The sequence below is a fragment of the Helianthus annuus genome, chromosome 11 (assembly GCF_002127325.2).
Source record: "Helianthus annuus cultivar XRQ/B chromosome 11, HanXRQr2.0-SUNRISE, whole genome shotgun sequence".
Classification (NCBI taxonomy): domain Eukaryota; kingdom Viridiplantae; phylum Streptophyta; class Magnoliopsida; order Asterales; family Asteraceae; genus Helianthus; species Helianthus annuus.
In genome coordinates, this window is record NC_035443.2 from 151492768 (window position 1) to 151504030 (window position 11263).

Genomic DNA, 11263 nt, shown 5'->3' on the forward strand with positions numbered 1-11263 from the left:
TTAGGACATTGTTTGTTTGGTTTCGCATTACAACGAAAACCAACATATGTTTTAGCATTGTTTTCCTGTCCTAACACTGTTATCTGTTTTACGACACAGTTACGTAATTAAATTACGCTAAATGCATGAGATTATGTAAATAAAATAGTGATTAGTTTGTACGGAATTATTGGTTATTTGCCAGTTGTCACATTCTCCCCCTGTTAAAAAGAATTTTGTCCCGAAATTCAAGTTGAGCCATCCATTGCAGGAGTCTTCTCGAACAAGTGGGTATAATTTGCCTTGATCTAATCTTCACATTCCCAGGTATACTCGGGTCCGTGACGTGAGTTACAACGGACCTTGGCTAGTTTGATACGACTTCTCCTTGTCTTGTGGACTTTCCAGTCCTACCTCAACGGGTTCTTCGGTAAACTGGAGTGTGTCGTCTACATGAATTTCATCCGCTGGGATGATAACTGTCTCAACAGTCGGACTTTTATTGAGATTTGACACATGAAATGTGTCGTGTACGTTATTGAGTTCTTCTGGCAGTTTCAACTTGTGCGCGACGGTACCGATCTTTTCTAGAATCTCAAATGGCCCAATGTATCTCGGGTTTAGTTTTCCGCGTTTCCCGAATCTAGCTACGCCTTTCCAAGGTGAGACTTTTAATAAGACTTTGTCTCCGACCTCGAAGGATAATGGTTTACGTTTTCTGTCCGCGTAGCTCTTTTGTCTGTCACGAGCCGCTTTGATACGATCTCGTATCTTTGCTATCTTGTCAGTAGTCTCTTGGACTACTTCAGGGCCAATGAGTTGTCTGTCTCCGACTTCCGCCCAGCACAGCGGTGATCGGCACTTCCGTCTGTATAGTGCTTCGTATGGGGCGGCTTTGATGCTTGTGTGATAACTGTTATTACACAAGAGCTCTACCAGTGGATGAGTATCCCAGTTTCCGCCCAAATCCATCACACAGGCACGAAGGATGCCTTCCAACGTTTGGGTGGTTCGCTCGCTTTGTCCATCGGTTTGCGGATGAAATGTTGTGCTTAGATCCAAACGAGATCCAAGCGATTCCTGAAATGATTGCCATATTCTTGACACAAAGCAACCATCGCGATTCCGAGATTATTGAAATAGTTACTCCTTGACGTGCTATTATTTCTTTAAGATAAAGCTTAGCTAACTTCTCTGTACTGTCTTTCTTGCGAATTGGCAAGAAGTGAGCTGACTTGGTTAATCGATCGACGATAACCCAAATCATGTCATGACCTCGAGAGGTCCGTGGTAGTTTTTGTGATGAAATCCATTGATATATGTTCCCATTTCAAAATGGGGATCTCGGGTTGCTGTAATAAGCCAGACGGCTTTTGGTATTCAACCTTGACCTTTGCACAAGTTAGTCATTTCCCAACATAGGTCACAATATCTCCCTTGAGATTAGGCCATCAATAGTATTCTTCTAGATCTTGATACATTTCATCGGATCCTAGATGTATTGAATATCTTAACCTGTGCCCTTCGTCAACAGCAAGTCTCGTAGAAGGCCAAAGCAGGGAATCTAGATCCTTCCCACAGCAAGTCTCGTAGACGGCCAAAGCAGGGAATCTAGATCCTTCCCATGAAATTATAGGTGTCATCCACATTCGTTTCCATTTGTTTCTCTAATCCTCGCAAGGATTCTGCTTGAATGTTTTCCGGCTTTAGAGCTTCTAGTTGTGCATCGTGTACACGAGTAGTGAAGTTTGTTTGAATCGTCAACTCTAAAGCTCGTACTCATAATGTTTTAACTCTTTCTTTCCATCTCAAAGCATCCGCCACAACGTTTGCTTTTCCCGGATGGTACTTGACTTCACAGTCATAGTCGTTCAACAATTCTACCCATCGTCGTTGGCGCATGCTTAATTCCTTTTGGTCGAATATGTGTTGAAGACTTTTATGATAAGTGAATATGGTACACTTAGTATCGTAAAGATAGTGACGCCAAATCTTTAAAGCGAATACCACTGCGCCCAACTCTAGGTCGTGAGGGGTATAATTCTTTTCATGAATTTTCAAATGTCGTGACGCGTACGTGATGACTTTTTCACGTTGCATTAATACACAACCAAAGCCTTGGTGCGAGGCATCACAGTACACCACAAAGTCATCGGTGCCGTCAGGGAGTGATAAGATTGGCGCTTGGCATAGTTTATCTTTGAGCGTTTGGAATGCCATTTCTTGTTTTTTCACCCCAATCGAACTTCTTATCCTTTTGAGTGAGTGTGGTCAGCGGTTGAGAAATTTTAGAAAAATTCTCTATGAATCTTCGATAGTATCCCGCTAAACCCAGAAATTGTCTTACTTCTGTTGGGGTCCTTGGAGTGTTCCAGTTCTTTATGGCCTCTATCTTAGCTAGATCGACGTGTATTCCGTTCTCGTTCACCAAGTGACCGAGAAATTGTACTTCACGAACCCAAAATTCGCATTTTGAGAATTTAGCATACAAGTGTTCTTTCTTAAGTAGCTCCAGAATAGTTCTCAAGTGTTGCTCATGTTCCGCCTTGGTTCATGAGTATATTAAAATGTCATCAATGAATACGATCACGAACTTGTCGAGATATGGCTTAGATACCCGATTCATCAAATCCATGAATACGGCGGGAGCGTTTGTTAAGCCAAAGGGCATAACAAGGAACTAGTAATGCCCATAGCGAGTCCTGAACGCTATCATAGGAATGCTTTCCTCTTGGATCCTCAGCTGATGGTGTTCGGATCTTAGATCAATTTTGGAATAGAAGCTAGAACCTTGTAACTGATCGAACAAGTCGTCAATCCTTGGTAAAGGATACCGGTTCTTTATGGTTAACTTGTTCAGTTCTCGGTAATCTATACACATTCGAAAGGTTCCGTCTTTCTTCTTGACAAATAGCACCGGAGCTCCCCAAGGTGAGAAACTCGGTCTATTGAATCCTTTGTCAAACAATTCCTGAAACTGAATAAATAATTCCTGCATCTCCGAGGGTGCGACTCTATATGAGGCTTTCGCCACCGGTGCAGCTCCTAGCACAAGATCGATACTGAATTCGACTTGTCGCTGCGGAGGTAGTCCCGGCAAGTCTTTTGGAAAGACTTCAGGGTATTCCATTACCACAGGGATTCCTCCACCTTGCGCTACTCGGCCTTCCTGTCGACCACATGGACAAGAAAGGTGATGCATCATGTTCTCAGACTCTTCCGAGGCTTCATACAGTTGTTGGTCAGCAGCCGTGTGTTGTGTTTCTCTCCGTGCACCAAAAGATGTTCTCTCGTCAGATAGGGGGAAAAAGAATAATAGTTATCGCAGCACAACTACTTCTGCTCAGTTGTCGGCCAACCAGTCTATGCCAGAAGTTAAGTCGTAACAACCTAATTGAATGAGTGAAAAGTCGTTACTGAATTTTCGTGCTCCAAGTTTGAGTGTGCATCCTTTGATGTCTTTCCTGACTTGACTAATTTACCATTGGTCAATCCTATTGAATGGGAGGACGTCTTGTTTACTTGACTCGGCCAAGCATACTTTGAATTTTATGGGGATGAAGCCAATACCGACACCGGTGTTAAACAAAACGGATGCAACGGGTCGGTTGATAGGAACGTATCAGTGACCCTTAATGACTTCACATGACTTCGCTAATTCCTCATTAGCTAACTTGATAGAGCAAGACATGTTTAACCTACATGACTCTAATTCGTGTATATGCTTAGTATATCTAAAGACACTAAGTTAAGCCGGCGTTGGTATCTAAAGAATTAATACATGATGGTTGTAGAGTAGAGCATACCCCTGGACTTGCTTACTCACTAGCTTGATTCATCCTTAACCATCCATGCTCGTAGTGACCTCCTTGCCACAGTAAAAACCACCTCGTTCATTCTTAAATATAGCTAACTCATTAGTTTCGGTTTTGTGCCAAGTCTCACCACACTGCTACTCTTGTCACTTTTGTAAGTGCCCTCATGATGAAAGTTTCACCTATCTCATTCCGATATTTGACAAGTTAATAGCATACTTCTTAATGCGAGCATCGATTATGGCAGTAATCGCCTTCGCTTTGCGTGTCACGGGATTTCTCTTTCTCTTAACACCCTCCTTCGGCAGTCCCCCATCCTCACCACATCCCTGGTGAGACTAACTGGGAGAGTTACTTGAAAATAAATCTAGGTAGGGTGACATGATGCGATCATGATGCGATCATGATTCGGATCTCAGGGCTAAACCCCAAATGTAGCGCTCAGTGCGTTTAGATTCGAGTGTTATCCAATATGCAATCAATCCTTGACAGATTGTAGAGGCGTCAGGGTAACTAACAACATTAGCTCTAATCATGATCGAGTTCCAGAGCTCGGTTCCCAAACTTGGAATTTTTCCACTAGCGAGCAATACTCTTCTCGCTTAAGATTCTTAAGTTCTTCCCACAATAACCTCTTTGTTGTATTACTCCCTATAGTTTGCACTTGGAGATTCCACCAAGTTAACGCCTCATTCAACAGAAGGCTATTTGTTTACCAAAATGTTTACTGAGGAGTACATTTATTCACAAGGTTAACTGACTTCCTTGTCTTTATCTAGCGGATAGAACTCACCGCACCTTCCGTATCAATGAGGTCTCGCGGCTTGTAATCCAGAAAAGCCTTAGGATTAAAATCTGGTGCGATTGCATCTCCAAGTGTGGCATTGCCACTCATTCTCGTCCCATCGGGATATGAACCACTTGAACTATCGGTACCATCAGTACCATCACTAGTGTCGACTCGACTACCTCATGTTGTTCCATATGACCTCTAGTTCAACTTTAATAGTAGGGCGCTGATTAACTGACCCTCTTCTAGGCGTAGATTTTCTTGTCGACGCCACGTTGTTTCCGATACATAGTATCATTGGGTCTAGGCTTTTATTTGGACAGATATAGCCTATCATGCGCCTAAGAATTAAGAATGTGATTGGTCATGGAAACCCCAAGACAGCGTTGCTCCGGTATGTTGGAACAATGATATTCATGAATAAATGCATTCCAAAATGCATAGTACCTCTTGAGTGTATTACCCTTGTGCCTAAATGGGAAAAGAAGTAATTCGTTGAGAAGGAGAAACCAAACGGTCGTCTCCAATTTTTACAACGTGTATCCCATACTTCATGGATCTCGATCACCAAAAGTAGGGAAAATCCTTCGCCACACTAGCCCGTGTGACGAATACGTTTGATACTCTTTGAGCTCCATGAGCTTCGACAAGATTGTTATAATTTTCCATAGATGTCGAATAATACAATGAAGGGGTTGTAGCTTGGCTCATGCCATAGTATCCCTTGGAATAAGACAAATATCAAACGACAGAGTTTAATGTTATCATCTCCGATAACTAAGATAGGGTAAGGTGTCATAGATACCAAAGAACCAGCCCATGTATAAGAATTTCGAGAATGTTGAGGAAAAATCCTCCATGAGTGGCTAACGAGTTTTGTTTCCTTTCGATGACTAGTCTCAGACGACTCGTGTTATAGATCGAATGTTAAGTGCAAACAATACATGTAGTCTTCCTGTGTCGTAGAGTGTTATAGTAACCATTCCAGTTAGTGTTCTACTAGATAGAAATTTGAACAACTTAAGAACTTCGAGTGGATAGTGATCTCTTGGTTTGACCCGCAGAGCCCACCAGGATTCCATACACTACAAGTTGTTATTACGTGGGCCCCCGTAATAATAAATTGTCTTACATGGTCATCCTAGCATTCCCTCGTTCAAGCAGACGATCAGTCAAAGAGAGGACACTACTGTCAATATACCTTCAACATAGGAGGGACCTTCGTGATGGTTCGCGTGTCAATGCCTCTTGTCGTTACTCGTGAAAGGGCACAACGTTAGACCGAATAGAAATATAGAGAATCCATAACAATAGCAACTGGAGGGGCACCTTTAAGATGAGTACTTCATCTTCCTTGTCTGGACGAGAGTGTCATCAATCACGATTAGTATGAGCCTCAGGGGCCTCGTTCCATTAATAGAGTTGTTGTCCAAGGTCGTCACCTCCGCCTCATCGTCACTACCGAAGCCAGACATATACCATCCGAGAGAAAACAACCATCTTCCACGGAATCCATGCTTTAGGGTCTCGCTCCGGGACCACGTCCACCATACGCTTCGTAATAGACGCGAGGTCGTCATTCTCATCACGTGAGTCAAGTGTAAAAATAGAATTCATAGTCGAAGGTATTTTCATTCTTGGCAAATATTCCGTACAACACATATATAAATACATTATATATATAATCACTAAATCTCATGTTATTTTTGTTCTCATGTTTCACATGTAAGCCTTAGTGTTTTCAAGTCTATTCCTTATAGACTAAACATGTATTGAACCATATTAGTTACTTATGATTGAGCCCGCGTGATAGATCCACATTTTATAGTGACACAATGAAAACCTTTTGTCATTTTGTCATACTTTTTGAAATCATCTTTGTAATGTTATCAACTTTGTTTTCATGTGAGAGCCCTTGGTGATTGTAGACCAAACTTTATAAAAGTTTGTCCCCGGTTCACTACAATCGGAGCTCTGATACCAATCTGTCACACCCTGCTAGTTGCGGAAGCGTGTTGCGTGTGACGTAAGAAAGGTAATCATTGCATCCAATCATGTATCACCGGCTCAAGACTTGTTTCCTGAAATACATGTAGTTTTAAAAAGTCAACAAAAGTTGAGCGAGTTCATGCGTTTTGTATGAGTTCCAATAAACTTGTAAACATTTGAGAGATTCCTTTGAAAACAAGTATGTAAAGCGTCTATGAATAGATCAATCAATGTTTTGCAAGGACATTAATATATGTGAAAACATAGGGAGTACCCAACCCAAGTGGGCTATTATTAGTGTCGAATCCCCTCGACTGTGTCGAATCCCCTCGACTGTGTCGAATCCCCTCGACTGTACCAAATCACCTTGACTGTGTCAAATCCCCTTGACCGTTGTCGAATCACCTCGACTGGGACACAAAAGCACTCTAAGTAGTCACAAATGGACCATGAGTGGGGCTCGGCCGTACCCGTTAGATCTAACCTTTGTCCATGTTTCTTATGAGAGTTATTGGCATTTCAGTTTCAACCTATGCTCACATGATCTAATAGTTCATTTCATAGCCAAATCATACCATTGAAACATATGTAACATGTATTTCACCCCCGAGAGTTATAAATCCGAAAACAATTAAGAGAAAAGGGGGATATGAACTCACAAATTTGCGTTCCGTGTAATATGATATCCAAGTGAGCATTCGTACGTGTCAGTAACCTACATGTGTACTAATCTCGTTAGACACTAGGTCTTTCGGACCTCGTACAAGTTGTTCGTCTTGAATTCTTTATTATGTTCTCGTTTGTCATCTTTGGAACAACTTTGTATTTTAGAGCGTTGATAGTTTACTCGCTCGATTGTTATGTGTATTCATGTATTCTATACGTATTGAATTATATGCGAACGGCTTCGAACCTATGTCATTGGGCTTATCCCACGTTTCATTGTTATTGGGCCTAGCCCTAGTTTTCTTGTTACTGGGCCTAGCCCTAGTTTTTAATGTCATTGGGCCTAGCCCTAGTTTTAGTAATTTGGGTCTAGCCCAAATCTAATCCTAGTGAGTCCATTAAATATACTCTTGCAATTTTTACCAAAAATTCACCAAGCATGTAACTTAATAAGTTCGTTTTTCATATGAAAAATACTTGGTAATTTTTATAGTTTTCGACTTTCCGGATTCTTGTTTTTGACCACTTAGTTATGTGTTCTCTTTAGTGTCTAAAAATATGTTATTTTTAGACTCGACATTGTGGTAACTTGTTTATGATGTCGATACGCCCAAATTGTCGTCATCAAGTGTTATGTATTTCCATTTCGGCCATTTTATTTAATTGTCCGATTTGATTTTACTAGCATTTCTTGGACCATGTAGGAACATGTACGTGTATTTATTTTGACCACCCTATAGGTATCTAATACATACACATACATAGCACACATTGCAAGCACTTAACAAGTTTCCGAAAATATATAATTTTTCTTACCAAAAATTATATTTGCACATTGTTATATTTTTACCCATTTATTTTTGTAAGAATAAATTTAAGTTCATAAGAACTTCTTGAATATTTAAACTTTAAATATTCCCATCAAAGTTTCCATAATGACGTTTAAGACCACTAATCGCGTTTAACACTGTTAATCACCCTTTAATCCCCTCTTTAATCGCGATTATATTTTTAGAAAAATTCGCCATAGTTTCCCCTAAACTATGACGTTTTCCACGTTACAAAAACGCGTTTAAATCAATAATCAATTCACTAAATCACCACCTATTGCAAAATAAGTTTTTAATAACCAACTTTGCATGTATACATTAACTCGTAACATCTTCATTTTCCCCCATGAACTTATATATATTTTACCATGCTTCAAAAGAAAATAATGACACTTTATGTATTTTTTACAAGGTCATTAAACCAACACATTTTCTCATGCTTCTTAACTAGTTCATCCATGCACATAAACTTGCTTATGTGACTTTTTAAAAATATTTATATCACAAATCATGTCCTTAATAACTTGTAAAAGTTATATTTATTAAAAATTACTTTCAAGTTTATGGTTTAAGTTCATGGATTATGAAGGTGATGATCTTGCTTAGATCTAAACATCTAAATGTTTAGATCATTATTAATTTTTTTTTTGACCATGTTCTTACAAGATCATAATATTTAATACTCTACTTTAACATAATCACAAGATAATATAAACTTTAACTCACTAATATCAACAAAAAATAACATAATCATCATGAACAATCAACATAAATATACAAGTAAACACATAATAATAGTTATATTTAGTGATCTTTATGTTTATGTTTAGGGTTTTTGATTATGTTTATCTTAAATTTCAAGAACAACAACTTGTACTTCCATAAACTACTAGTAATTTAAAGCTTAAAAATGGTGGTTTGAAGACTTACAATAGTGCACTAATTTAGACAAGAAAATAAGAAGAAATAAGCTCCAAGAAGACTCCTAGTAAAGCTCCATGCTTAACCCATATGTAAGTGATCTTGTAAGGACTAGAAGATGTGTAATTTAGGGTGTTTTAGTGAATTTTTATGGTGGAATTGTGGTATGCTTGTTGGCTGCCGAAAATGAAGGATAACAAGGGGTTTTGCTTGTTTGAAAGTGGTGAAATGATAGGTTAGATAATGGGGTGCTTTATATCATAATTTTCAATCTACATACCATTCCTTCCATACACCCACCCATGCTTAATATCTTTACATGTTCAACAACAAATCTAAGTGGGTGGGCCCACTTGGAAACGTGTACAACAAGGGGGGGGGGGATATTATGTTTTTTTTATAAAAAAAGTTATTAAAATTGTTAAAAATGAAGATATTTTGGCAATTAAATTAATTATAGTGATTAGGGGTTCATCTATCACCATTAGGGGGCAATTAGTGATTCTGAACCAAAATTATTATTAACTAGTTCACTAAACTAGCAAAAATCATGTTTTGATACTTAGAATGCTTTTCGTTTCGTCGTCGGCTCGTTTACGGTACTTTTATGTCGTACCGACAACAAAATTCCGCGAGTTGTGATACCGCATCCGAACAATGTAGGAAGTGGTTCCGAGTTCCAAATTAGGCTTAACTAGTTTGCTAGACTCTTCGTTTGGTTGTTTCGTGACGAAAATGTCGCATACTAGTTCGTCGGTTCGCTAACGAACTATTTTAGCGCATAGCGATGTAATACCGGAAACTTGTGATTATGAACATTCCATTGATATCATCTTATTGTTTTAGTATGTTTTTCATCAATTGACATTATTCCGAAGTCCTGGAAATGCTTTGTTATAGGTTCGGACGAGTTAAAAATACTATATTTTAAGCCGAAACGGACATTTTTGAGATTAGGGCGCTATACCGGAAGGTCTTGTATCCTTGCAAGATGTGTTTTCATAATAATGTTTTCTTATATAAATGGACTCAGTTATGTTATCCGAGTGTCGTTTTTCAGTGTTTCGGTCTGATTTCACGGTTTGCTGGCACGAATAGTGTAACCGTGAATAGTGCACGCAGCACTTTCTACCAACACTTTTAGGACATTGTTTGTTTGGTTTCGCATTACAACGAAAACCAACATATGTTTTAGCATTGTTTTCCTGTCCTAACACTGTTATCTGTTTTACGACACAGTTACGTAATTAAATTACGCTAAATGCATGAGATTATGTAAATAAAATAGTGATTAGTTTGTACGGAATTATTGGTTATTTGCCAGTTGTCACATTCTCCCCCTGTTAAAAAGAATTTTGTCCCGAAATTCAAGTTGAGCCATCCATTGCAGGAGTCTTCTCGAACAAGTGGGTATAATTTGCCTTGATCTAATCTTCACATTCCCAGGTATACTCGGGTCCGTGACGTGAGTTACAACGGACCTTGGCTAGTTTGATACGACTTCTCCTTGTCTTGTGGACTTTCCAGTCCTACCTCAACGGGTTCTTCGGTAAACTGGAGTGTGTCGTCTACATGAATTTCATCCGCTGGGATGATAACTGTCTCAACAGTCGGACTTTTATTGAGATTTGACACATGAAATGTGTCGTGTACGTTATTGAGTTCTTCTGGCAGTTTCAACTTGTGCGCGACGGTACCGATCTTTTCTAGAATCTCAAATGGCCCAATGTATCTCGGGTTTAGTTTTCCGCGTTTCCCGAATCTAGCTACGCCTTTCCAAGGTGAGACTTTTAATAAGACTTTGTCTCCGACCTCGAAGGATAATGGTTTACGTTTTCTGTCCGCGTAGCTCTTTTGTCTGTCACGAGCCGCTTTGATACGATCTCGTATCTTTGCTATCTTGTCAGTAGTCTCTTGGACTACTTCAGGGCCAATGAGTTGTCTGTCTCCGACTTCCGCCCAGCACAGCGGTGATCGGCACTTCCGTCTGTATAGTGCTTCGTATGGGGCGGCTTTGATGCTTGTGTGATAACTGTTATTACACAAGAGCTCTACCAGTGGATGAGTATCCCAGTTTCCGCCCAAATCCATCACACAGGCACGAAGGATGCCTTCCAACGTTTGGGTGGTTCGCTCGCTTTGTCCATCGGTTTGCGGATGAAATGTTGTGCTTAGATCCAAACGAGATCCAAGCGATTCCTGAAATGATTGCCATATTCTTGACACAAAGCGACCATCGCGATTCCGAGATTATTGAAATAGTTACTCCTTGA